Consider the following 21,227-nt stretch of genomic DNA (forward strand, 5'->3'; position numbering starts at 1 on the left):
ATCCGACAATGGCGATTCCGAGATCGTTCGAGAGTACAAAGGCGAGGGACGACGCACACAAAACGAGTGCGATCATACCAGCACTAAAGCACCGGATCCCATCAGAACTCCGAAGTTAAGCGTGCTTGGGCGAGAGTAGTACTAGGATGGGTGACCCCCTGGGAAGTCCTCGTGCTGCACTCCTTTTTGCGCCCCAAAAGTCCTCGTGTTAATAAATATGTCATTAACATATAGCAGGAGAATAATGAAATCATCATCTAAAAATTTCTTCATAAACATACAGTGGTTCTAGGATGGGTGACCCCCTGTTGCACTCGTTTTTGCGCCCCGAGCGGCCAAAACCTCTCCCGTCGGCCTCCGAGGCGATGGTTTTGGGCCTCGGAATTTGCCGTGACCGCTACGCAGTCAGTCTCGTGGGGCTCGGAGAGAGCTTTCCGGAATGGGGCCGCAATAGCGATTCCGAGTTCGTTCGAGAAAGTCCCGATGGTTTCGGCGCGCGCTTGCCGTGTCCGGTACGCGGTCGGCCTCGTGGGCATCGGAGAGATCCGACAATGGCGATTCCGAGATCGTTCGAGAGTACAAAGGCGAGGGACGACGCAAACAAAACGAGTGCGATCATACCAGCACTAAAGCACCGGATCCCATCAGAACTCCGAAGTTAAGCGTGCTTGGGCGAGAGTAGTACTAGGATGGGTGACCCCCTGGGAAGTCCTCGTGTTGCACTCCTTTTTGCGCCCCAAAAGACATACTTAGAACCCTCTTTTAAGCTATTCAATTTTTCCAGCATTATGGCCAACAATAAATATGTCATTAACATATAGCAGGAGAATAATGAAATCATCATCTAAAAATTTCTTCATAAACATACAGTGGTTCTAGGATGGGTGACCCCCTGTTGCACTCGTTTTTGCGCCCCGAGCGGCCAAAACCTCTCCCGTCGGCCTCCGAGGCGATGGTTTTGGGCCTCGGAATTTGCCGTGACCGCTACGCAGTCAGTCTCGTGGGGCTCGGAGAGAGCTTTCCGGAATGGGGCCGCAATAGCGATTCCGAGTTCGTTCGAGAAAGTCCCGATGGTTTCGGCGCGCGCTTGCCGTGTCCGGTACGCGGTCGGCCTCGTGGGCATCGGAGAGATCCGACAATGGCGATTCCGAGATCGTTCGAGAGTACAAAGGCGAGGGACGACGCACACATAACGAGTGCGATCATACCAGCACTAAAGCACCGGATCCCATCAGAACTCCGAAGTTAAGCGTGCTTGGGCGAGAGTAGTACTAGGATGGGTGACCCCCTGGGAAGTCCTCGTGCTGCACTCCTTTTTGCGCCCCAAAAGTCCTCGTGTTAATAAATATGTCATTAACATATAGCAGGAGAATAATGAAATCATCATCTAAAAATTTCTTCATAAACATACAGTGGTTCTAGGATGGGTGACCCCCTGTTGCACTCGTTTTTGCGCCCCGAGCGGCCAAAACCTCTCCCGTCGGCCTCCGAGGCGATGGTTTTGGGCCTCGGAATTTGCCGTGACCGCTACGCAGTCAGTCTCGTGGGGCTCGGAGAGAGCTTTCCGGAATGGGGCCGCAATAGCGATTCCGAGTTCGTTCGAGAAAGTCCCGATGGTTTCGGCGCGCGCTTGCCGTGTCCGGTACGCGGTCGGCCTCGTGGGCATCGGAGAGATCCGACAATGGCGATTCCGAGATCGTTCGAGAGTACAAAGGCGAGGGACGACGCAAACAAAACGAGTGCGATCATACCAGCACTAAAGCACCGGATCCCATCAGAACTCCGAAGTTAAGCGTGCTTGGGCGAGAGTAGTACTAGGATGGGTGACCCCCTGGGAAGTCCTCGTGTTGCACTACTTTTTGCGCCCCAAAAGACATACTTAGAACCCTCTTTTAAGCTTTTCAATTTTTCCAGCATTATGGCCAACAATAAATATGTCATTAACATATAGCAGGAGAATAATGAAATCATCATCTAAAAATTTCTTCATAAACATACAGTGGTTCTAGGATGGGTGACCCCCTGTTGCACTCGTTTTTGCGCCCCGAGCGGCCAAAACCTCTCCCGTCGGCCTCCGAGGCGATGGTTTTGGGCCTCGGAATTTGCCGTGACCGCTACGCAGTCAGTCTCGTGGGGCTCGGAGAGAGCTTTCCGGAATGGGGCCGCAATAGCGATTCCGAGTTCGTTCGAGAAAGTCCCGATGGTTTCGGCGCGCGCTTGCCGTGTCCGGTACGCGGTCGGCCTCGTGGGCATCGGAGAGATCCGACAATGGCGATTCCGAGATCGTTCGAGAGTACAAAGGCGAGGGACGACGCACACAAAACGAGTGCGATCATACCAGCACTAAAGCACCGGATCCCATCAGAACTCCGAAGTTAAGCGTGCTTGGGCGAGAGTAGTACTAGGATGGGTGACCCCCTGGGAAGTCCTCGTGCTGCACTCCTTTTTGCGCCCCAAAAGTCCTCGTGTTAATAAATATGTCATTAACATATAGCAGGAGAATAATGAAATCATCATCTAAAAATTTCTTCATAAACATACAGTGGTTCTAGGATGGGTGACCCCCTCTTGCACTCGTTTTTGCGCCCCGAGCGGCCAAAACCTCTCCCGTCGGCCTCCGAGGCGATGGTTTTGGGCCTCGGAATTTGCCGTGACCGCTACGCAGTCAGTCTCGTGGGGCTCGGAGAGAGCTTTCCGGAATGGGGCCGCAATAGCGATTCCGAGTTCGTTCGAGAAAGTCCCGATGGTTTCGGCGCGCGCTTGCCGTGTCCGGTACGCGGTCGGCCTCGTGGGCATCGGAGAGATCCGACAATGGCGATTCCGAGATCGTTCGAGAGTACAAAGGCGAGGGACGACGCAAACAAAATGAGTGCGATCATACCAGCACTAAAGCACCGGATCCCATCAGAACTCCGAAGTTAAGCGTGCTTGGGCGAGAGTAGTACTAGGATGGGTGACCCCCTGGGAAGTCCTCGTGTTGCACTCCTTTTTGCGCCCCAAAAGACTTACTTAGAACCCTCTTTTAAGCTTTTCAATTTTTCCAGCATTATGGCCAACAATAAATATGTCATTAACATATAGCAGGAGAATAATGAAATCATCATCTAAAAATTTCTTCATAAACATACAGTGGTTCTAGGATGGGTGACCCCCTGTTGCACTCGTTTTTGCGCCCCGAGCGGCCAAAACCTCTCCCGTCGGCCTCCGAGGCGATGGTTTTGGGCCTCGGAATTTGCCGTGACCGCTACGCAGTCAGTCTCGTGGGGCTCGGAGAGAGCTTTCCGGAATGGGGCCGCAATAGCGATTCCGAGTTCGTTCGAGAAAGTCCCGATGGTTTCGGCGCGCGCTTGCCGTGTCCGGTACGCGGTCGGCCTCGTGGGCATCGGAGAGATCCGACAATGGCGATTCCGAGATCGTTCGAGAGTACAAAGGCGAGGGACGACGCACACAAAACGAGTGCGATCATACCAGCACTAAAGCACCGGATCCCATCAGAACTCCGAAGTTAAGCGTGCTTGGGCGAGAGTAGTACTAGGATGGGTGACCCCCTGGGAAGTCCTCGTGCTGCACTCCTTTTTGCGCCCCAAAAGTCCTCGTGTTAATAAATATGTCATTAACATATAGCAGGAGAATAATGAAATCATCATCTAAAAATTTCTTCATAAACATACAGTGGTTCTAGGATGGGTGACCCCCTGTTGCACTCGTTTTTGCGCCCCGAGCGGCCAAAACCTCTCCCGTCGGCCTCCGAGGCGATGGTTTTGGGCCTCGGAATTTGCCGTGACCGCTACGCAGTCAGTCTCGTGGGGCTCGGAGAGAGCTTTCCGGAATGGGGCCGCAATAGCGATTCCGAGTTCGTTCGAGAAAGTCCCGATGGTTTCGGCGCGCGCTTGCCGTGTCCGGTACGCGGTCGGCCTCGTGGGCATCGGAGAGATCCGACAATGGCGATTCCGAGATCGTTCGAGAGTACAAAGGCGAGGGACGACGCACACAAAACGAGTGCGATCATACCAGCACTAAAGCACCGGATCCCATCAGAACTCCGAAGTTAAGCGTGCTTGGGCGAGAGTAGTACTAGGATGGGTGACCCCCTGGGAAGTCCTCGTGCTGCACTCCTTTTTGCGCCCCAAAAGTCCTCGTGTTAATAAATATGTCATTAACATATAGCAGGAGAATAATGAAATCATCATCTAAAAATTTCTTCATAAACATACAGTGGTTCTAGGATGGGTGACCCCCTCTTGCACTCGTTTTTGCGCCCCGAGCGGCCAAAACCTCTCCCGTCGGCCTCCGAGGCGATGGTTTTGGGCCTCGGAATTTGCCGTGACCGCTACGCAGTCAGTCTCGTGGGGCTCGGAGAGAGCTTTCCGGAATGGGGCCGCAATAGCGATTCCGAGTTCGTTCGAGAAAGTCCCGATGGTTTCGGCGCGCGCTTGCCGTGTCCGGTACGCGGTCGGCCTCGTGGGCATCGGAGAGATCCGACAATGGCGATTCCGAGATCGTTCGAGAGTACAAAGGCGAGGGACGACGCACACAAAACGAGTGCGATCATACCAGCACTAAAGCACCGGATCCCATCAGAACTCCGAAGTTAAGCGTGCTTGGGCGAGAGTAGTACTAGGATGGGTGACCCCCTGGGAAGTCCTCGTGCTGCACTCCTTTTTGCGCCCCAAAAGTCCTCGTGTTAATAAATATGTCATTAACATATAGCAGGAGAATAATGAAATCATCATCTAAAAATTTCTTCATAAACATACAGTGGTTCTAGGATGGGTGACCCCCTGTTGCACTCGTTTTTGCGCCCCGAGCGGCCAAAACCTCTCCCGTCGGCCTCCGAGGCGATGGTTTTGGGCCTCGGAATTTGCCGTGACCGCTACGCAGTCAGTCTCGTGGGGCTCGGAGAGAGCTTTCCGGAATGGGGCCGCAATAGCGATTCCGAGTTCGTTCGAGAAAGTCCCGATGGTTTCGGCGCGCGCTTGCCGTGTCCGGTACGCGGTCGGCCTCGTGGGCATCGGAGAGATCCGACAATGGCGATTCCGAGATCGTTCGAGAGTACAAAGGCGAGGGACGACGCACACAAAACGAGTGCGATCATACCAGCACTAAAGCACCGGATCCCATCAGAACTCCGAAGTTAAGCGTGCTTGGGCGAGAGTAGTACTAGGATGGGTGACCCCCTGGGAAGTCCTCGTGTTGCACTCCTTTTTGCGCCCCTCTTTTAAGCTTTTCAATTTTTCCAGCATTATGGCCAACAATAAATATGTCATTAACATATAGCAGGAGAATAATGAAATCATCATCTAAAAATTTCTTCATAAACATACAGTGGTTCTAGGATGGGTGACCCCCTGTTGCACTCGTTTTTGCGCCCCGAGCGGCCAAAACCTCTCCCGTCGGCCTCCGAGGCGATGGTTTTGGGCCTCGGAATTTGCCGTGACCGCTACGCAGTCAGTCTCGTGGGGCTCGGAGAGAGCTTTCCGGAATGGGGCCGCAATAGCGATTCCGAGTTCGTTCGAGAAAGTCCCGATGGTTTCGGCGCGCGCTTGCCGTGTCCGGTACGCGGTCGGCCTCGTGGGCATCGGAGAGATCCGACAATGGCGATTCCGAGATCGTTCGAGAGTACAAAGGCGAGGGACGACGCACACAAAACGAGTGCGATCATACCAGCACTAAAGCACCGGATCCCATCAGAACTCCGAAGTTAAGCGTGCTTGGGCGAGAGTAGTACTAGGATGGGTGACCCCCTGGGAAGACCTCGTGCTGCACTCCTTTTTGCGCCCCAAAAGTCCTCGTGTTAATAAATATGTCATTAACATATAGCAGGAGAATAATGAAATCATCATCTAAAAATTTCTTCATAAACATACAGTGGTTCTAGGATGGGTGACCCCCTGTTGCACTCGTTTTTGCGCCCCGAGCGGCCAAAACCTCTCCCGTCGGCCTCCGAGGCGATGGTTTTGGGCCTCGGAATTTGCCGTGACCGCTACGCAGTCAGTCTCGTGGGGCTCGGAGAGAGCTTTCCGGAATGGGGCCGCAATAGCGATTCCGAGTTCGTTCGAGAAAGTCCCGATGGTTTCGGCGCGCGCTTGCCGTGTCCGGTACGCGGTCGGCCTCGTGGGCATCGGAGAGATCCGACAATGGCGATTCCGAGATCGTTCGAGAGTACAAAGGCGAGGGACGACGCACACAAAACGAGTGCGATCATACCAGCACTAAAGCACCGGATCCCATCAGAACTCCGAAGTTAAGCGTGCTTGGGCGAGAGTAGTACTAGGATGGGTGACCCCCTGGGAAGTCCTCGTGTTGCACTCCTTTTTGCGCCCCTCTTTTAAGCTTTTCAATTTTTCCAGCATTATGGCCAACAATAAATATGTCATTAACATATAGCAGGAGAATAATGAAATCATCATCTAAAAATTTCTTCATAAACATACAGTGGTTCTAGGATGGGTGACCCCCTGTTGCACTCGTTTTTGCGCCCCGAGCGGCCAAAACCTCTCCCGTCGGCCTCCGAGGCGATGGTTTTGGGCCTCGGAATTTGCCGTGACCGCTACGCAGTCAGTCTCGTGGGGCTCGGAGAGAGCTTTCCGGAATGGGGCCGCAATAGCGATTCCGAGTTCGTTCGAGAAAGTCCCGATGGTTTCGGCGCGCGCTTGCCGTGTCCGGTACGCGGTCGGCCTCGTGGGCATCGGAGAGATCCGACAATGGCGATTCCGAGATCGTTCGAGAGTACAAAGGCGAGGGACGACGCACACAAAACGAGTGCGATCATACCAGCACTAAAGCACCGGATCCCATCAGAACTCCGAAGTTAAGCGTGCTTGGGCGAGAGTAGTACTAGGATGGGTGACCCCCTGGGAAGTCCTCGTGCTGCACTCCTTTTTGCGCCCCAAAAGTCCTCGTGTTAATAAATATGTCATTAACATATAGCAGGAGAATAATGAAATCATCATCTAAAAATTTCTTCATAAACATACAGTGGTTCTAGGATGGGTGACCCCCTGTTGCACTCGTTTTTGCGCCCCGAGCGGCCAAAACCTCTCCCGTCGGCCTCCGAGGCGATGGTTTTGGGCCTCGGAATTTGCCGTGACCGCTACGCAGTCAGTCTCGTGGGGCTCGGAGAGAGCTTTCCGGAATGGGGCCGCAATAGCGATTCCGAGTTCGTTCGAGAAAGTCCCGATGGTTTCGGCGCGCGCTTGCCGTGTCCGGTACGCGGTCGGCCTCGTGGGCATCGGAGAGATCCGACAATGGCGATTCCGAGATCGTTCGAGAGTACAAAGGCGAGGGACGACGCACACAAAACGAGTGCGATCATACCAGCACTAAAGCACCGGATCCCATCAGAACTCCGAAGTTAAGCGTGCTTGGGCGAGAGTAGTACTAGGATGGGTGACCCCCTGGGAAGTCCTCGTGTTGCACTCCTTTTTGCGCCCCTCTTTTAAGCTTTTCAATTTTTCCAGCATTATGGCCAACAATAAATATGTCATTAACATATAGCAGGAGAATAATGAAATCATCATCTAAAAATTTCTTCATAAACATACAGTGGTTCTAGGATGGGTGACCCCCTGTTGCACTCGTTTTTGCGCCCCGAGCGGCCAAAACCTCTCCCGTCGGCCTCCGAGGCGATGGTTTTGGGCCTCGGAATTTGCCGTGACCGCTACGCAGTCAGTCTCGTGGGGCTCGGAGAGAGCTTTCCGGAATGGGGCCGCAATAGCGATTCCGAGTTCGTTCGAGAAAGTCCCGATGGTTTCGGCGCGCGCTTGCCGTGTCCGGTACGCGGTCGGCCTCGTGGGCATCGGAGAGATCCGACAATGGCGATTCCGAGATCGTTCGAGAGTACAAAGGCGAGGGACGACGCACACAAAACGAGTGCGATCATACCAGCACTAAAGCACCGGATCCCATCAGAACTCCGAAGTTAAGCGTGCTTGGGCGAGAGTAGTACTAGGATGGGTGACCCCCTTGGAAGTCCTCGTGTTGCACTCCTTTTTGCGCCCCTCTTTTAAGCTTTTCAATTTTTCCAGCATTATGGCCAACAATAAATATGTCATTAACATATAGCAGGAGAATAATGAAATCATCATCTAAAAATTTCTTCATAAACATACAGTGGTTCTAGGATGGGTGACCCCCTGTTGCACTCGTTTTTGCGCCCCGAGCGGCCAAAACCTCTCCCGTCGGCCTCCGAGGCGATGGTTTTGGGCCTCGGAATTTGCCGTGACCGCTACGCAGTCAGTCTCGTGGGGCTCGGAGAGAGCTTTCCGGAATGGGGCCGCAATAGCGATTCCGAGTTCGTTCGAGAAAGTCCCGATGGTTTCGGCGCGCGCTTGCCGTGTCCGGTACGCGGTCGGCCTCGTGGGCATCGGAGAGATCCGACAATGGCGATTCCGAGATCGTTCGAGAGTACAAAGGCGAGGGACGACGCACACAAAACGAGTGCGATCATACCAGCACTAAAGCACCGGATCCCATCAGAACTCCGAAGTTAAGCGTGCTTGGGCGAGAGTAGTACTAGGATGGGTGACCCCCTGGGAAGTCCTCGTGTTGCACTCCTTTTTGCGCCCCAAAAGACTTACTTAGAACCCTCTTTTAAGCTTTTCAATTTTTCCAGCATTATGGCCAACAATAAATATGTCATTAACATATAGCAGGAGAATAATGAAATCATCATCTAAAAATTTCTTCATAAACATACAGTGGTTCTAGGATGGGTTGTTGAATCTCGGATTTTGATGATGAAGTCAATTGTCATTTGTTATCTAATCTATGTGTTGAGATAAGTGTGCAGGATTAACTACGATGAGAGTAAGACAAGCAGCAGGAGTTGCGCCGGAGTCAAGATCATGATCACGTTGGGAGTTCGAGAGTTCGACGGAAGTTCGGACGGTCGTCGGAGGTTCAGAGAGAACAGATCCGAGAAGTCCAGAAGCTTGCCAAGCGAAGCTCGTCGGAACTCGCCAAGTGGATCGTCGCAAAGTCCAGGAGTATGCCGGATGTCCGCAGAAGGATCACCGAGGGTTATCGGTTGATCGACGGAAGTTGGCAGGAAACTCGCCGGAAGAAGCGATTGACGCATCGGAGCAAAGCTGCAGAAGTTGTCTTAGAGTTAATCGTAGTTAGCATGATGATTAAGCATGAAAATGGGAGGTGATCCCATTAGCTTAATCTTGGGGCAATTGGGCCCCTGAAAAGATTCAAAGTGGGCCGAATGGAGTGAACCATTCGGACCCTGATTGCACCAGGAGGTGCAACCGCCCCAACCAGGAGGTGCAACCGCCCCAGCCAGGAGGTGCAACCGCCTGGGCTGTGGGGTTGGGAGGTGCAACCGCCCCAGCCAGGAGGTGCAACCGCCTGGGCTGTGGGGTTGGGAGGTGCAACCGCCCCAGCCAGGAGGTGCAACCGCCAGGGCTGCGAGGCTGGGAGGTGCAACCGCCCCAGCCAAGAGGTTGCACCGCCAGAGCTCAAGTTCCGAGCTCTGCCAGGCGATGCAACCACCGAGCTCAGTCTTCGAGCTCTGGCAGAGAGGTGCATCAGCCTGAGCTCAGTCTCGAGCTCTGCCAGGTGATGCAACCACCGAGCTCAGATTTCGAGCTCTGCCAGGTGATGCAACCACCAAGCTCAGTCTTCGAGCTCTGCCAGGTGATGCAACCATCGAGCTCAGTCTTCGAGCTCTGGCAGAGAGAAGCAATCGGCAGAGCTCAGTCTTCGAGCTCTGCCAGGCGGTGCCACCTCTCCAGTCGAGAGGTGCAACCGCCTGATCCCAGAATTCTGGGATTTGATCGATTTGATCGTTTTGAGCTCGAATTTTGAATTGGGTTGGGGCCTATAAATACCCCACTCATTCAGCACTGAAAAGATACAGACATATACCGAAATCTTGATCTTTTCTGTGATTCTAAGAGCTCAAAAGTGTTGTAAAGCCTTTAAGTCTCCTCCTTCTGTTCTTCAAGTTTTCAATTGTAAAGTGAGGAGAGAAAGGTCTGTAAAGGTTGTCTCCTAAGCCTATCAAAAGGAGAGAAATTGTAAGAGGGAAGTTTGGCCTTCGCCCATTGAAGGAAGGCACCTAGTTGACGTCGGCAACCTCATCGGTGGAGGAAGCCAAAAGTGGAGTAGGTCAAGGCTGACCGAACCACTCTAAATCTCTGGTTTGCGTTTATTTTCGAGCACTTTATCATTACTGCAAACCTCCCTCATCACTACTGCTCTCTGCGCTTTCACGAACAAGTTCTAAGTGCTGTTCTTCCAAATCTGCATTCAGACGTAAATTCGTATTTTCATACATTACAGTTTACGTTTACGTTTGATTCTGCAGAACTGTTTTCCGTGCTTTTACGAACGAGCTTCTTTGCAGTTTACGCTTACATTTTAATCCTATTAATAACTGCAATCTGTCCTCTACGATTTTACGAACGAGTTTCAACATTTAGACGTAAAACTGCATTCAGACGTAAATCGGCTTTCCTCGCTCAATCATCAGATTTCAGTTCACGTTTACGTCTTGATTTCAACTGCATACTGCCTTCTGCAAGTATACAAACGAGTTTCAAAGTTTAGACGTAAATCTGCGTCTAGACGTAAAACTGCGTTTAGACGTAAAACTGCGTTTAGACGTAAAACTGCGTTTAGACGTAAATCTGCGTTTAGACGTAAAACTGCGTTTAGACGTAAATCTGCGTTTAGACGTAAATCTGCGTTTAGACGTAAATCTGCATTTAGACGTAAATCTGAGTTTAGACGCAAAACTGCGCTTAGACGCAAAACTGCGCTTAGACGCAAAACTGCGCTTAAACGCAATCTGCGCTTAGACGCAAACTGCACTTAGATACAAACTAAGAATTTGCTTTTACATCATAATAGTTTTTGAACGAACGCAGCTTTTGGTTTTAAATTATTATAAGATTTCCGCTGCACTAATTCACCCCCCCCCTCTTAGTGCTCTCGATCCTAACAATTGGTATCAGAGCAAGGTTAACTCTCTAAAGGATTAAAACCCAAGAGAGATGGCATACGCCGGAAACCAAGAGGGGCATTCGATTACACGTCCACCCATGTTCAGTGGAACGGACTACACTTACTGGAAGACCCGAATGAGGATCTTTCTTATTTCTATGGATTTTGAACTGTGGAACCTTGTTGAAAATGGATTTTCAAAATCTTCTCTTCCAATGATCGATTGGAACGATTTGGAGAAGAAGGCTTTCGCTCTTAATGCAAAGGCTATGAATGCCTTATTTTGCGCACTTGATAAAAACGAGTTTAATCGTGTTTCAACTTGCGAAACTGCTTTTGATATTTGGCACACACTTGAAGTGACCCACGAGGGCACAAGTAGAGTGAAAGAGTCAAAAATCAATCTGTTGCTGCATTCTTTTGAACTTTTCCGGATGAAACCGAGTGAAACCATTGGCGACATGTTTACCCGTTTCACGGATGTCGTCAACGGTCTAAAAGGACTCGGAAAGAGCTTTTCGGATTTTGAGCTTGTTAATAAGATACTAAGATCCCTTCCTAAGAGTTGGGATCCTAAAGTCACCGCCATTCAAGAGGCAAAAGATCTGCGAAATTTCCCTCTTGAAGAACTAATCGGGTCATTAATGACCTACGAAATGACCTGCAAAGCTCATGAAGAGCAAGAAGACATCCTTCCAAAGAACAGGAAGGATATGGCACTTAAAACTTCTGAATGCCACTTGAGAGAAAACTCAAGTGATGAGGATTGTGACGATGACTTGGCACTTTTGACAAGAAAGTTTAAGAAATTCTTCAAAAGAAACAAGTTTAAAAACGATGTGAAAAATAAACTTGAACCCAAGAAGGACCAAGTAATCTGCTACGAATGTAAAAAGCCGGGACACTACAAAAGTGATTGTCCCCAAGTCAAGAAAAGAACAACAAAGAAGAAGGCGCTTCAAGCAACATGGGATGATTCGAGCGCATCTGAGGAAGAGGAGTCCAACACCGAGCAAGTTGCTCATTACGCCTTTATGGCCATCGAAGAGGAGGTAACGGATTTATTAGATGCTGATTTATCTTTCGATGAATTATTAAATGCCTTCCATGATTTATTTGATGAATGCAAAGTTATAAATAGAAAATACAAGTTGCTAAAAAAGGTACATGATAATCTTACTTGTGAGTTTGATAAGTTAAAAGTCGAACATCATGATAATTTAAATTCATGTATCAAATGTCATGATTTAGAAACTATACAAAAAGAAAACTTGCTACTTAAGGACACCTTGAAGAAATTCGAGGTTGGTAGCAAGTCATTAAACATGATCCTTACAAACAAGGGTCATGCTCCCAAAAGAAGTGGGATTGGATTTGTGAGGAGTCCTCACCGAAATCCAACTACCTTTGTAAAAGGCCCCATCTTACATGTTCAACACCAAACCAAGTGCAACTTTTGTTGCAAGTTTGGACACAAGACACATTGTTGTCCATTCAAGAAAATAAGTCCAAACAAATTAATTTGGGTTCCTAAAGGAACCATGATAAACTCTATGCAACATGATAGAAAATGTAGATCTATTTATGAGGCACCCAAAAGCAAATAGGTTCCTAAAGATCATCCCTTCCTATAAAAACATTAAAAGTCTAGGCCGGAGCAAGAAATAATTTTCTGCTCCTTGACTCTCAATGGTCATAAACCAAGAATCAAAAAGGAACTCACAACGCTTAAGTAACAAGTGGAAGTTGTGAAATCACAAAAACGATACAACCTTATTAGAAACATATGATATCCAAATTCACATACCCCCCTGATCTTCAAAACCCGTTCATCTACGAATTAATTCTTGTAGAAACTAAATATGTCATGATCTTAAAAGGGATACCAAACAAACATACGTATGCACGTTAAAAGATCTATCTTGATCGTACAAAGAGCTTCTTCCTTAAATAAAAACTCATACGAAATCATGTAACAAACATTAATTACTCTGAAACTCTCCTCAAGGCAAAGACTCCCTAATCAAATCATCTTAGGTGCTCACCTGCTGCAGGCGGTGGCACCTCTCCAGCTGGCGGTGGCACCTCCAGCCATCACGGGTTGCCAGAGGTTGCACCGCTCCAGCCAGAGGTGCAACCGCCAGCAAGCTCTGCCCTTTAAAATCACGCTAGGGCCGGCTAAGGAACCGACCACAAACTCACCCCCATTTCCTCCTCTACTCTTCCAAGTCTCCTCCATTCCCATTTCACTCCTCTAAGCCTTCCAAATACCTCCCATTTCGGAGCAAAACATCAAGAATCCTTCCTTCTCTTGAAGATTTCACAAAGGTACTCTCTAAGAAGCTCTTAAATTCTGTTTTGTTCTTCATTTACCTTAGCTCATCATCATCCCTCTAAACAGCAGTAGTAATGGGATCTAGAAGATCCTCAAGGGACAAGGGAAAGAGGAGAGTAGTAGAAGAGTTTGATCTCACTCTTTTTGATTCCAAAAACCATGCTGAAAAATTTCTCTCCTTCGAACTAAGAAGCATCAATAAGGGAAAATACGTAGATCTGAATGAACTAAGAGATGTAGAGACTATCCATTGGTTTGCAAACCTAAATCTACTTCCCATTTTGCAGATCAACGAACCCATTTATCCTAGACTAGTTAGATTGTTTTACAACAACATGCAAATAGATGATGAAGAAAGGATATCAACCTATCTCTTAGGACAACACATCTCAATCACTGATAGATTCATTTGTGATATGATAGGTATTCCCATGAAAAGCATAGGTCTTTACTTTAAAGGATCATGGGATGAAAAAACTATTGAAACATCCTACGTTGAAGCCTTAGGAACAATCCTTGCCAATCCTAACATAGAATCTATTCCTAAAAGTTGTGAACATCTAATGCCCTTTAATACTAAGATACTTCATCATATCATGACTAGTATAATTCTTCCTAAGCAATACCATCATGATGAAGTGAGTCAATTGGAATTAGGAATTATGTACCTAATCATGAAAGAACGTGACATTTGTCTTGGCTATCTGATCCAACAAAACATGTTGGAATTATCTACGAAAGATATGATGCTCCCATATGGTGGAATTATTACTAGAATAATGAAAGCTTACGACATTCAAATACCACTAGAAGAAGAAGTAATGAAATCAGATAGATTCAGCATAATAAACAAAAATCTACTTCACCGACTAAGATGTCACTATAGAAACGGTAACTGGGTTAGAATGCCTAGAAGAACTGATCCCCCTCAGCCTGAACCTGAACCTGAACCAGAGCCGGAAACCCCAGTCTTTAGGAGTACCCACTCTCCTCCGATCTGTCCCTTTGAGGAAACACATCCGGTTGAGCAAACTCACATATCATCCATCGAAGATATCGGGATTCGGATGGACCGATTTGAACAACGACAAGAACGGCTTGAACTTCGACAAGATCAAATCCTAACCGAGCTGCAGCAAATCCATCGACAATTTGACTCTTTACTTAGGCACTTTAATCTTCCACCTCATGAATAAGCTTGTATAAACATCTGATGTTTTTAATATGACATGTTGTAAACTCCTTATGTTATTCATGAAGGACTTTGTCTTTATGGTTACCTGATATGCTGTATATATGTTACCCTGATATGGTTATCTTTGTCTGTGTAAGCATATTTGCAAACATCTCTTGTTGTTTATCTCGGTTTTTGCACTGAAACTAAAAAGGTTTAAAAGCCTATGCCTTGAAAATATGAAGCAACATACCAATGTAAGTTGATAAGTCAGCAGTATGACATTGATATGGTTGCTATTGCTAATATGATTGCTATCATGCCATGTATCAAGATATCAAACAAAAATTTGCATCATACGAGCTGATATCTTACCATGTGATGCAATGCTACACTTGCTGAAATAAAAATCCTGCTATGCAATATGATATAATGCTGCACTTGAAATAATTGTGTTACTACATCAAAAGCTTAACACTCAAGAATCAAACGCATTGATATTAGACATCACTTTATACGAGATCATGTCTCTAATCATGATGTAACCATAGAGATTATTGATACCAAACATCAACTAGCTGATATCTTCACAAAACCCCTATGTGAAGAACAATTTGATTACATAAGAAGAGAATTAGGAATGTTGATGTGTCCGAATACTTAAAATTATTTTTCGAATGTTATTACTATTACATGCCTTGACAACGCTTGATCAAATAACATGTTGCAAATTATGTGACAAATATTTTTAACCAAATGCATGTAAGAAGTTCATTTTTCGGGTTGTATGCTAAAAATGGGATGTTCCCGTACACTCTTATGAAAACTATCATGAGATCATGCTAGTTATGACTTCCTTTATATGCTTGATAATGCTATATGTGTCATGACTTCCTTTATATGCTTGATAATGCTATCATGCTTTTTGTTGATGACAAAGGGGGAGAAAAATATGAATTGATAAACACTATGTCATAGCTGAACTGCCATAATCATATCTATGTCATAGTTGCAAATACTTGAGTGATGCTATAAACAATGTTATGCCATCCTTGCATCACCAAGAGATATGTGAACATGTACTATAGTTTGCATCATATCTTGATTTGATATTGTGAAGAAAATGCAAACTTACTAGAAAATCTCAAATGTGAGCATCATGTAAAAAAGTCCTTCGTAGCTTTATATGATTACATGATGAATGGTTACAAACACTATCATACAAACTTGATGATGTATGTCATGCCTTGACATCATTCTTAAAGAGATACATCATGATGGGCATCATGATGGGAGCATTGATAAGTTTAACTGATCTAACTTATCAATACGTCACTTGAATTCTTAGGTCTTGAATTCAAGGTTGACTTATCTCAACTATGGCATATAGATAGGGGGAGTTAAGGACAACTCCTTTATCAATTGATTGTCATCATCAAAAAGGGGGAGATTGTTGAATCTCGGATTTTGATGATGAAGTCAATTGTCATTTGTTATCTAATCTATGTGTTGAGATAAGTGTGCAGGATTAATTACGATGAGAGTAAGACAAGCAGCAGGAGTTGCGCCGGAGTCAAGATCATGATCACGTTGGGAGTTCGAGAGTTCGACGGAAGTTCGGACGGTCGTCGGAGGTTCAGAGAGAACAGATCCGAGAAGTCCAGAAGCTTGCCAAGCGAAGCTCGTCGGAACTCGCCAAGTGGATCGTCGCAAAGTCCAGGAGTATGCCGGATGTCCGCAGAAGGATCACCGAGGGTTATCGGTTGATCGACGGAAGTTGGCAGGAAACTCGCCGGAAGAAGCGATTGACGCATCGGAGCAAAGCTGCAGAAGTTGTCTTAGAGTTAATCGTAGTTAGCATGATGATTAAGCATGAAAATGGGAGGTGATCCCATTAGCTTAATCTTGGGGCAATTGGGCCCCTGAAAAGATTCAAAGTGGGCCGAATGGAGTGAACCATTCGGACCCTGATTGCACCAGGAGGTGCAACCGCCCCAACCAGGAGGTGCAACCGCCCCAGCCAGGAGGTGCAACCGCCTGGGCTGTGGGGTTGGGAGGTGCAACCGCCCCAGCCAGGAGGTGCAACCGCCCCAGCCAGGAGGTGCAACCGCCAGGGCTGCGAGGCTGGGAGGTGCAACCGCCCCAGCCAAGAGGTTGCACCGCCAGAGCTCAAGTTCCGAGCTCTGCCAGGCGATGCAACCACCGAGCTCAGTCTTCGAGCTCTGGCAGAGAGGTGCATCAGCCTGAGCTCAGTCTCGAGCTCTGCCAGGTGATGCAACCACCGAGCTCAGATTTCGAGCTCTGCCAGGTGATGCAACCACCAAGCTCAGTCTTCGAGCTCTGCCAGGTGATGCAACCATCGAGCTCAGTCTTCGAGCTCTGGCAGAGAGAAGCAATCGGCAGAGCTCAGTCTTCGAGCTCTGCCAGGCGGTGCCACCTCTCCAGTCGAGAGGTGCAACCGCCTGATCCCAGAATTCTGGGATTTGATCGATTTGATCGTTTTGAGCTCGAATTTTGAATTGGGTTGGGGCCTATAAATACCCCACCCATTCAGCACTGAAAAGATACAGACATATACCGAAATCTTGATCTTTTCTGTGATTCTAAGAGCTCAAAAGTGTTGTAAAGCCTTTAAGTCTCCTCCTTCTGTTCTTCAAGTTTTCAATTGTAAAGTGAGGAGAGAAAGGTCTGTAAAGGTTGTCTCCTAAGCCTATCAAAAGGAGAGAAATTGTAAGAGGGAAGTTTGGCCTTCGCCCATTGAAGGAAGGCACCTAGTTGACGTCGGCAACCTCATCGGTGGAGGAAGCCAAAAGTGGAGTAGGTCAAGGCTGACCGAACCACTCTAAATCTCTGGTTTGCGTTTATTTTCGAGCACTTTATCATTACTGCAAACCTCCCTCATCACTACTGCTCTCTGCGCTTTCACGAACAAGTTCTAAGTGCTGTTCTTCCAAATCTGCATTCAGACGTAAATTCGTATTTTCATACATTACAGTTTACGTTTACGTTTGATTCTGCAGAACTGTTTTCCGTGCTTTTACGAACGAGCTTCTTTGCAGTTTACGCTTACATTTTAATCCTATTAATAACTGCAATCTGTCCTCTACGATTTTACGAACGAGTTTCAACATTTAGACGTAAAACTGCATTCAGACGTAAATCGGCTTTCCTCGCTCAATCATCAGATTTCAGTTCACGTTTACGTCTTGATTTCAACTGCATACTGCCTTCTGCAAGTATACAAACGAGTTTCAAAGTTTAGACGTAAATCTGCGTCTAGACGTAAAACTGCGTTTAGACGTAAAACTGCGTTTAGACGTAAATCTGCGTTTAGACGTAAAACTGCGTTTAGACGTAAATCTGCGTTTAGACGTAAATCTGCGTTTAGACGTAAATCTGCATTTAGACGTAAATCTGAGTTTAGACGCAAAACTGCGCTTAGACGCAAAACTGCGCTTAGACGCAAAACTGCGCTTAAACGCAATCTGCGCTTAGACGCAAACTGCACTTAGATACAAACTAAGAATTTGCTTTTACATCATAATAGTTTTTGAACGAACGCAGCTTTTGGTTTTAAATTATTATAAGATTTCCGCTGCACTAATTCACCCCCCCCCTCTTAGTGCTCTCGATCCTAACAATTGGTATCAGAGCAAGGTTAACTCTCTAAAGGATTAAAACCCAAGAGAGATGGCATACGCCGGAAACCAAGAGGGGCATTCGATTACACGTCCACCCATGTTCAGTGGAACGGACTACACTTACTGGAAGACCCGAATGAGGATCTTTCTTATTTCTATGGATTTTGAACTGTGGAACCTTGTTGAAAATGGATTTTCAAAATCTTCTCTTCCAATGATCGATTGGAACGATTTGGAGAAGAAGGCTTTCGCTCTTAATGCAAAGGCTATGAATGCCTTATTTTGCGCACTTGATAAAAACGAGTTTAATCGTGTTTCAACTTGCGAAACTGCTTTTGATATTTGGCACACACTTGAAGTGACCCACGAGGGCACAAGTAGAGTGAAAGAGTCAAAAATCAATCTGTTGCTGCATTCTTTTGAACTTTTCCGGATGAAACCGAGTGAAACCATTGGCGACATGTTTACCCGTTTCACGGATGTCGTCAACGGTCTAAAAGGACTCGGAAAGAGCTTTTCGGATTTTGAGCTTGTTAACAAGATACTAAGATCCCTTCCTAAGAGTTGGGATCCTAAAGTCACCGCCATTCAAGAGGCAAAAGATCTGCGAAATTTCCCTCTTGAAGAACTAATCGGGTCATTAATGACCTACGAAATGACCTGCAAAGCTCATGAAGAGCAAGAAGACATCCTTCCAAAGAACAGGAAGGATATGGCACTTAAAACTTCTGAATGCCACTTGAGAGAAAACTCAAGTGATGAGGATTGTGACGATGACTTGGCACTTTTGACAAGAAAGTTTAAGAAATTCTTCAAAAGAAACAAGTTTAAAAACGATGTGAAAAATAAACTTGAACCCAAGAAGGACCAAGTAATCTGCTACGAATGTAAAAAGCCGGGACACTACAAAAGTGATTGTCCCCAAGTCAAGAAAAGAACAACAAAGAAGAAGGCGCTTCAAGCAACATGGGATGATTCGAGCGCATCTGAGGAAGAGGAGTCCAACACCGAGCAAGTTGCTCATTACGCCTTTATGGCCATCGAAGAGGAGGTAACGGATTTATTAGATGCTGATTTATCTTTCGATGAATTATTAAATGCCTTCCATGATTTATTTGATGAATGCAAAGTTATAAATAGAAAATACAAGTTGCTAAAAAAGGTACATGATAATCTTACTTGTGAGTTTGATAAGTTAAAAGTCGAACATCATGATAATTTAAATTCATGTATCAAATGTCATGATTTAGAAACTATACAAAAAGAAAACTTGCTACTTAAGGACACCTTGAAGAAATTCGAGGTTGGTAGCAAGTCATTAAACATGATCCTTACAAACAAGGGTCATGCTCCCAAAAGAAGTGGGATTGGATTTGTGAGGAGTCCTCACCGAAATCCAACTACCTTTGTAAAAGGCCCCATCTTACATGTTCAACACCAAACCAAGTGCAACTTTTGTTGCAAGTTTGGACACAAGACACATTGTTGTCCATTCAAGAAAATAAGTCCAAACAAATTAATTTGGGTTCCTAAAGGAACCATGATAAACTCTATGCAACATGATAGAAAATGTAGATCTATTTATGAGGCACCCAAAAGCAAATAGGTTCCTAAAGATCATCCCTTCCTATAAAAACATTAAAAGTCTAGGCCGGAGCAAGAAATAATTTTCTGCTCCTTGACTCTCAATGGTCATAAACCAAGAATCAAAAAGGAACTCACAACGCTTAAGTAACAAGTGGAAGTTGTGAAATCACAAAAACGATACAACCTTATTAGAAACATATGATATCCAAATTCACATACCCCCCTGATCTTCAAAACCCGTTCATCTACGAATTAATTCTTGTAGAAACTAAATATGTCATGATCTTAAAAGGGATACCAAACAAACATACGTATGCACGTTAAAAGATCTATCTTGATCGTACAAAGAGCTTCTTCCTTAAATAAAAACTCATACGAAATCATGTAACAAACATTAATTACTCTGAAACTCTCCTCAAGGCAAAGACTCCCTAATCAAATCATCTTAGGTGCTCACCTGCTGCAGGCGGTGGCACCTCTCCAGCTGGCGGTGGCACCTCCAGCCATCACGGGTTGCCAGAGGTTGCACCGCTCCAGCCAGAGGTGCAACCGCCAGCAAGCTCTGCCCTTTAAAATCACGCTAGGGCCGGCTAAGGAACCGACCACAAACTCACCCCCATTTCCTCCTCTACTCTTCCAAGTCTCCTCCATTCCCATTTCACTCCTCTAAGCCTTCCAAATACCTCCCATTTCGGAGCAAAACATCAAGAATCCTTCCTTCTCTTGAAGATTTCACAAAGGTACTCTCTAAGAAGCTCTTAAATTCTGTTTTGTTCTTCATTTACCTTAGCTCATCATCATCCCTCTAAACAGCAGTAGTAATGGGATCTAGAAGATCCTCAAGGGACAAGGGAAAGAGGAGAGTAGTAGAAGAGTTTGATCTCACTCTTTTTGATTCCAAAAACCATGCTGAAAAATTTCTCTCCTTCGAACTAAGAAGCATCAATAAGGGAAAATACGTAGATCTGAATGAACTAAGAGATGTAGAGACTATCCATTGGTTTGCAAACCTAAATCTACTTCCCATTTTGCAGATCAACGAACCCATTTATCCTAGACTAGTTAGATTGTTTTACAACAACATGCAAATAGATGATGAAGAAAGGATATCAACCTATCTCTTAGGACAACACATCTCAATCACTGATAGATTCATTTGTGATATGATAGGTATTCCCATGAAAAGCATAGGTCTTTACTTTAAAGGATCATGGGATGAAAAAACTATTGAAACATCCTACGTTGAAGCCTTAGGAACAATCCTTGCCAATCCTAACATAGAATCTATTCCTAAAAGTTGTGAACATCTAATGCCCTTTAATACTAAGATACTTCATCATATCATGACTAGTATAATTCTTCCTAAGCAATACCATCATGATGAAGTGAGTCAATTGGAATTAGGAATTATGTACCTAATCATGAAAGAACGTGACATTTGTCTTGGCTATCTGATCCAACAAAACATGTTGGAATTATCTACGAAAGATATGATGCTCCCATATGGTGGAATTATTACTAGAATAATGAAAGCTTA

The 21,227-nt window shown here is 46.2% G+C and overlaps 16 non-coding genes across 16 annotated transcripts; all 16 read left to right on the forward strand.

Moving 5' to 3' along the window:
* Positions 1 to 64: 64 nt before the first annotated feature.
* On the forward strand, positions 65 to 183 carry LOC135621697 (5S ribosomal RNA). The gene has a single exon (XR_010490859.1). It is a non-coding gene; the product is annotated as a 5S ribosomal RNA (ribosomal RNA).
* A 424-nt stretch (positions 184 to 607) lies between these two features.
* LOC135621334 (5S ribosomal RNA) lies at positions 608 to 726 on the forward strand. The gene has a single exon (XR_010490502.1). It is a non-coding gene; the product is annotated as a 5S ribosomal RNA (ribosomal RNA).
* A 468-nt stretch (positions 727 to 1,194) lies between these two features.
* On the forward strand, positions 1,195 to 1,313 carry LOC135621698 (5S ribosomal RNA). Its single transcript, XR_010490860.1, has one exon. It is a non-coding gene; the product is annotated as a 5S ribosomal RNA (ribosomal RNA).
* Positions 1,314 to 1,737: 424 nt separating this feature from the next.
* On the forward strand, positions 1,738 to 1,856 carry LOC135621739 (5S ribosomal RNA). The gene has a single exon (XR_010490900.1). It is a non-coding gene; the product is annotated as a 5S ribosomal RNA (ribosomal RNA).
* A 468-nt stretch (positions 1,857 to 2,324) lies between these two features.
* LOC135621699 (5S ribosomal RNA) lies at positions 2,325 to 2,443 on the forward strand. The gene has a single exon (XR_010490861.1). It is a non-coding gene; the product is annotated as a 5S ribosomal RNA (ribosomal RNA).
* Positions 2,444 to 2,867: 424 nt separating this feature from the next.
* Positions 2,868 to 2,986, forward strand: LOC135621346 (5S ribosomal RNA). The gene has a single exon (XR_010490511.1). It is a non-coding gene; the product is annotated as a 5S ribosomal RNA (ribosomal RNA).
* A 468-nt stretch (positions 2,987 to 3,454) lies between these two features.
* On the forward strand, positions 3,455 to 3,573 carry LOC135621700 (5S ribosomal RNA). The gene has a single exon (XR_010490862.1). It is a non-coding gene; the product is annotated as a 5S ribosomal RNA (ribosomal RNA).
* Positions 3,574 to 3,997: 424 nt separating this feature from the next.
* On the forward strand, positions 3,998 to 4,116 carry LOC135621701 (5S ribosomal RNA). Its single transcript, XR_010490863.1, has one exon. It is a non-coding gene; the product is annotated as a 5S ribosomal RNA (ribosomal RNA).
* Positions 4,117 to 4,540: 424 nt separating this feature from the next.
* LOC135621703 (5S ribosomal RNA) lies at positions 4,541 to 4,659 on the forward strand. Its single transcript, XR_010490865.1, has one exon. It is a non-coding gene; the product is annotated as a 5S ribosomal RNA (ribosomal RNA).
* Positions 4,660 to 5,083: 424 nt separating this feature from the next.
* LOC135621357 (5S ribosomal RNA) lies at positions 5,084 to 5,202 on the forward strand. Its single transcript, XR_010490520.1, has one exon. It is a non-coding gene; the product is annotated as a 5S ribosomal RNA (ribosomal RNA).
* A 448-nt stretch (positions 5,203 to 5,650) lies between these two features.
* Positions 5,651 to 5,769, forward strand: LOC135621637 (5S ribosomal RNA). The gene has a single exon (XR_010490800.1). It is a non-coding gene; the product is annotated as a 5S ribosomal RNA (ribosomal RNA).
* Positions 5,770 to 6,193: 424 nt separating this feature from the next.
* On the forward strand, positions 6,194 to 6,312 carry LOC135621368 (5S ribosomal RNA). The gene has a single exon (XR_010490531.1). It is a non-coding gene; the product is annotated as a 5S ribosomal RNA (ribosomal RNA).
* Positions 6,313 to 6,760: 448 nt separating this feature from the next.
* On the forward strand, positions 6,761 to 6,879 carry LOC135621704 (5S ribosomal RNA). The gene has a single exon (XR_010490866.1). It is a non-coding gene; the product is annotated as a 5S ribosomal RNA (ribosomal RNA).
* Positions 6,880 to 7,303: 424 nt separating this feature from the next.
* Positions 7,304 to 7,422, forward strand: LOC135621370 (5S ribosomal RNA). The gene has a single exon (XR_010490533.1). It is a non-coding gene; the product is annotated as a 5S ribosomal RNA (ribosomal RNA).
* A 448-nt stretch (positions 7,423 to 7,870) lies between these two features.
* LOC135621658 (5S ribosomal RNA) lies at positions 7,871 to 7,989 on the forward strand. The gene has a single exon (XR_010490821.1). It is a non-coding gene; the product is annotated as a 5S ribosomal RNA (ribosomal RNA).
* Positions 7,990 to 8,437: 448 nt separating this feature from the next.
* On the forward strand, positions 8,438 to 8,556 carry LOC135621371 (5S ribosomal RNA). Its single transcript, XR_010490534.1, has one exon. It is a non-coding gene; the product is annotated as a 5S ribosomal RNA (ribosomal RNA).
* The last annotated feature ends 12,671 nt before the right edge of the window (positions 8,557 to 21,227 follow it).

The sequence above is a fragment of the Musa acuminata genome, chromosome BXJ2-8 (genome assembly GCF_036884655.1).
Source record: "Musa acuminata AAA Group cultivar baxijiao chromosome BXJ2-8, Cavendish_Baxijiao_AAA, whole genome shotgun sequence".
NCBI lineage: Eukaryota > Viridiplantae > Streptophyta > Magnoliopsida > Zingiberales > Musaceae > Musa > Musa acuminata.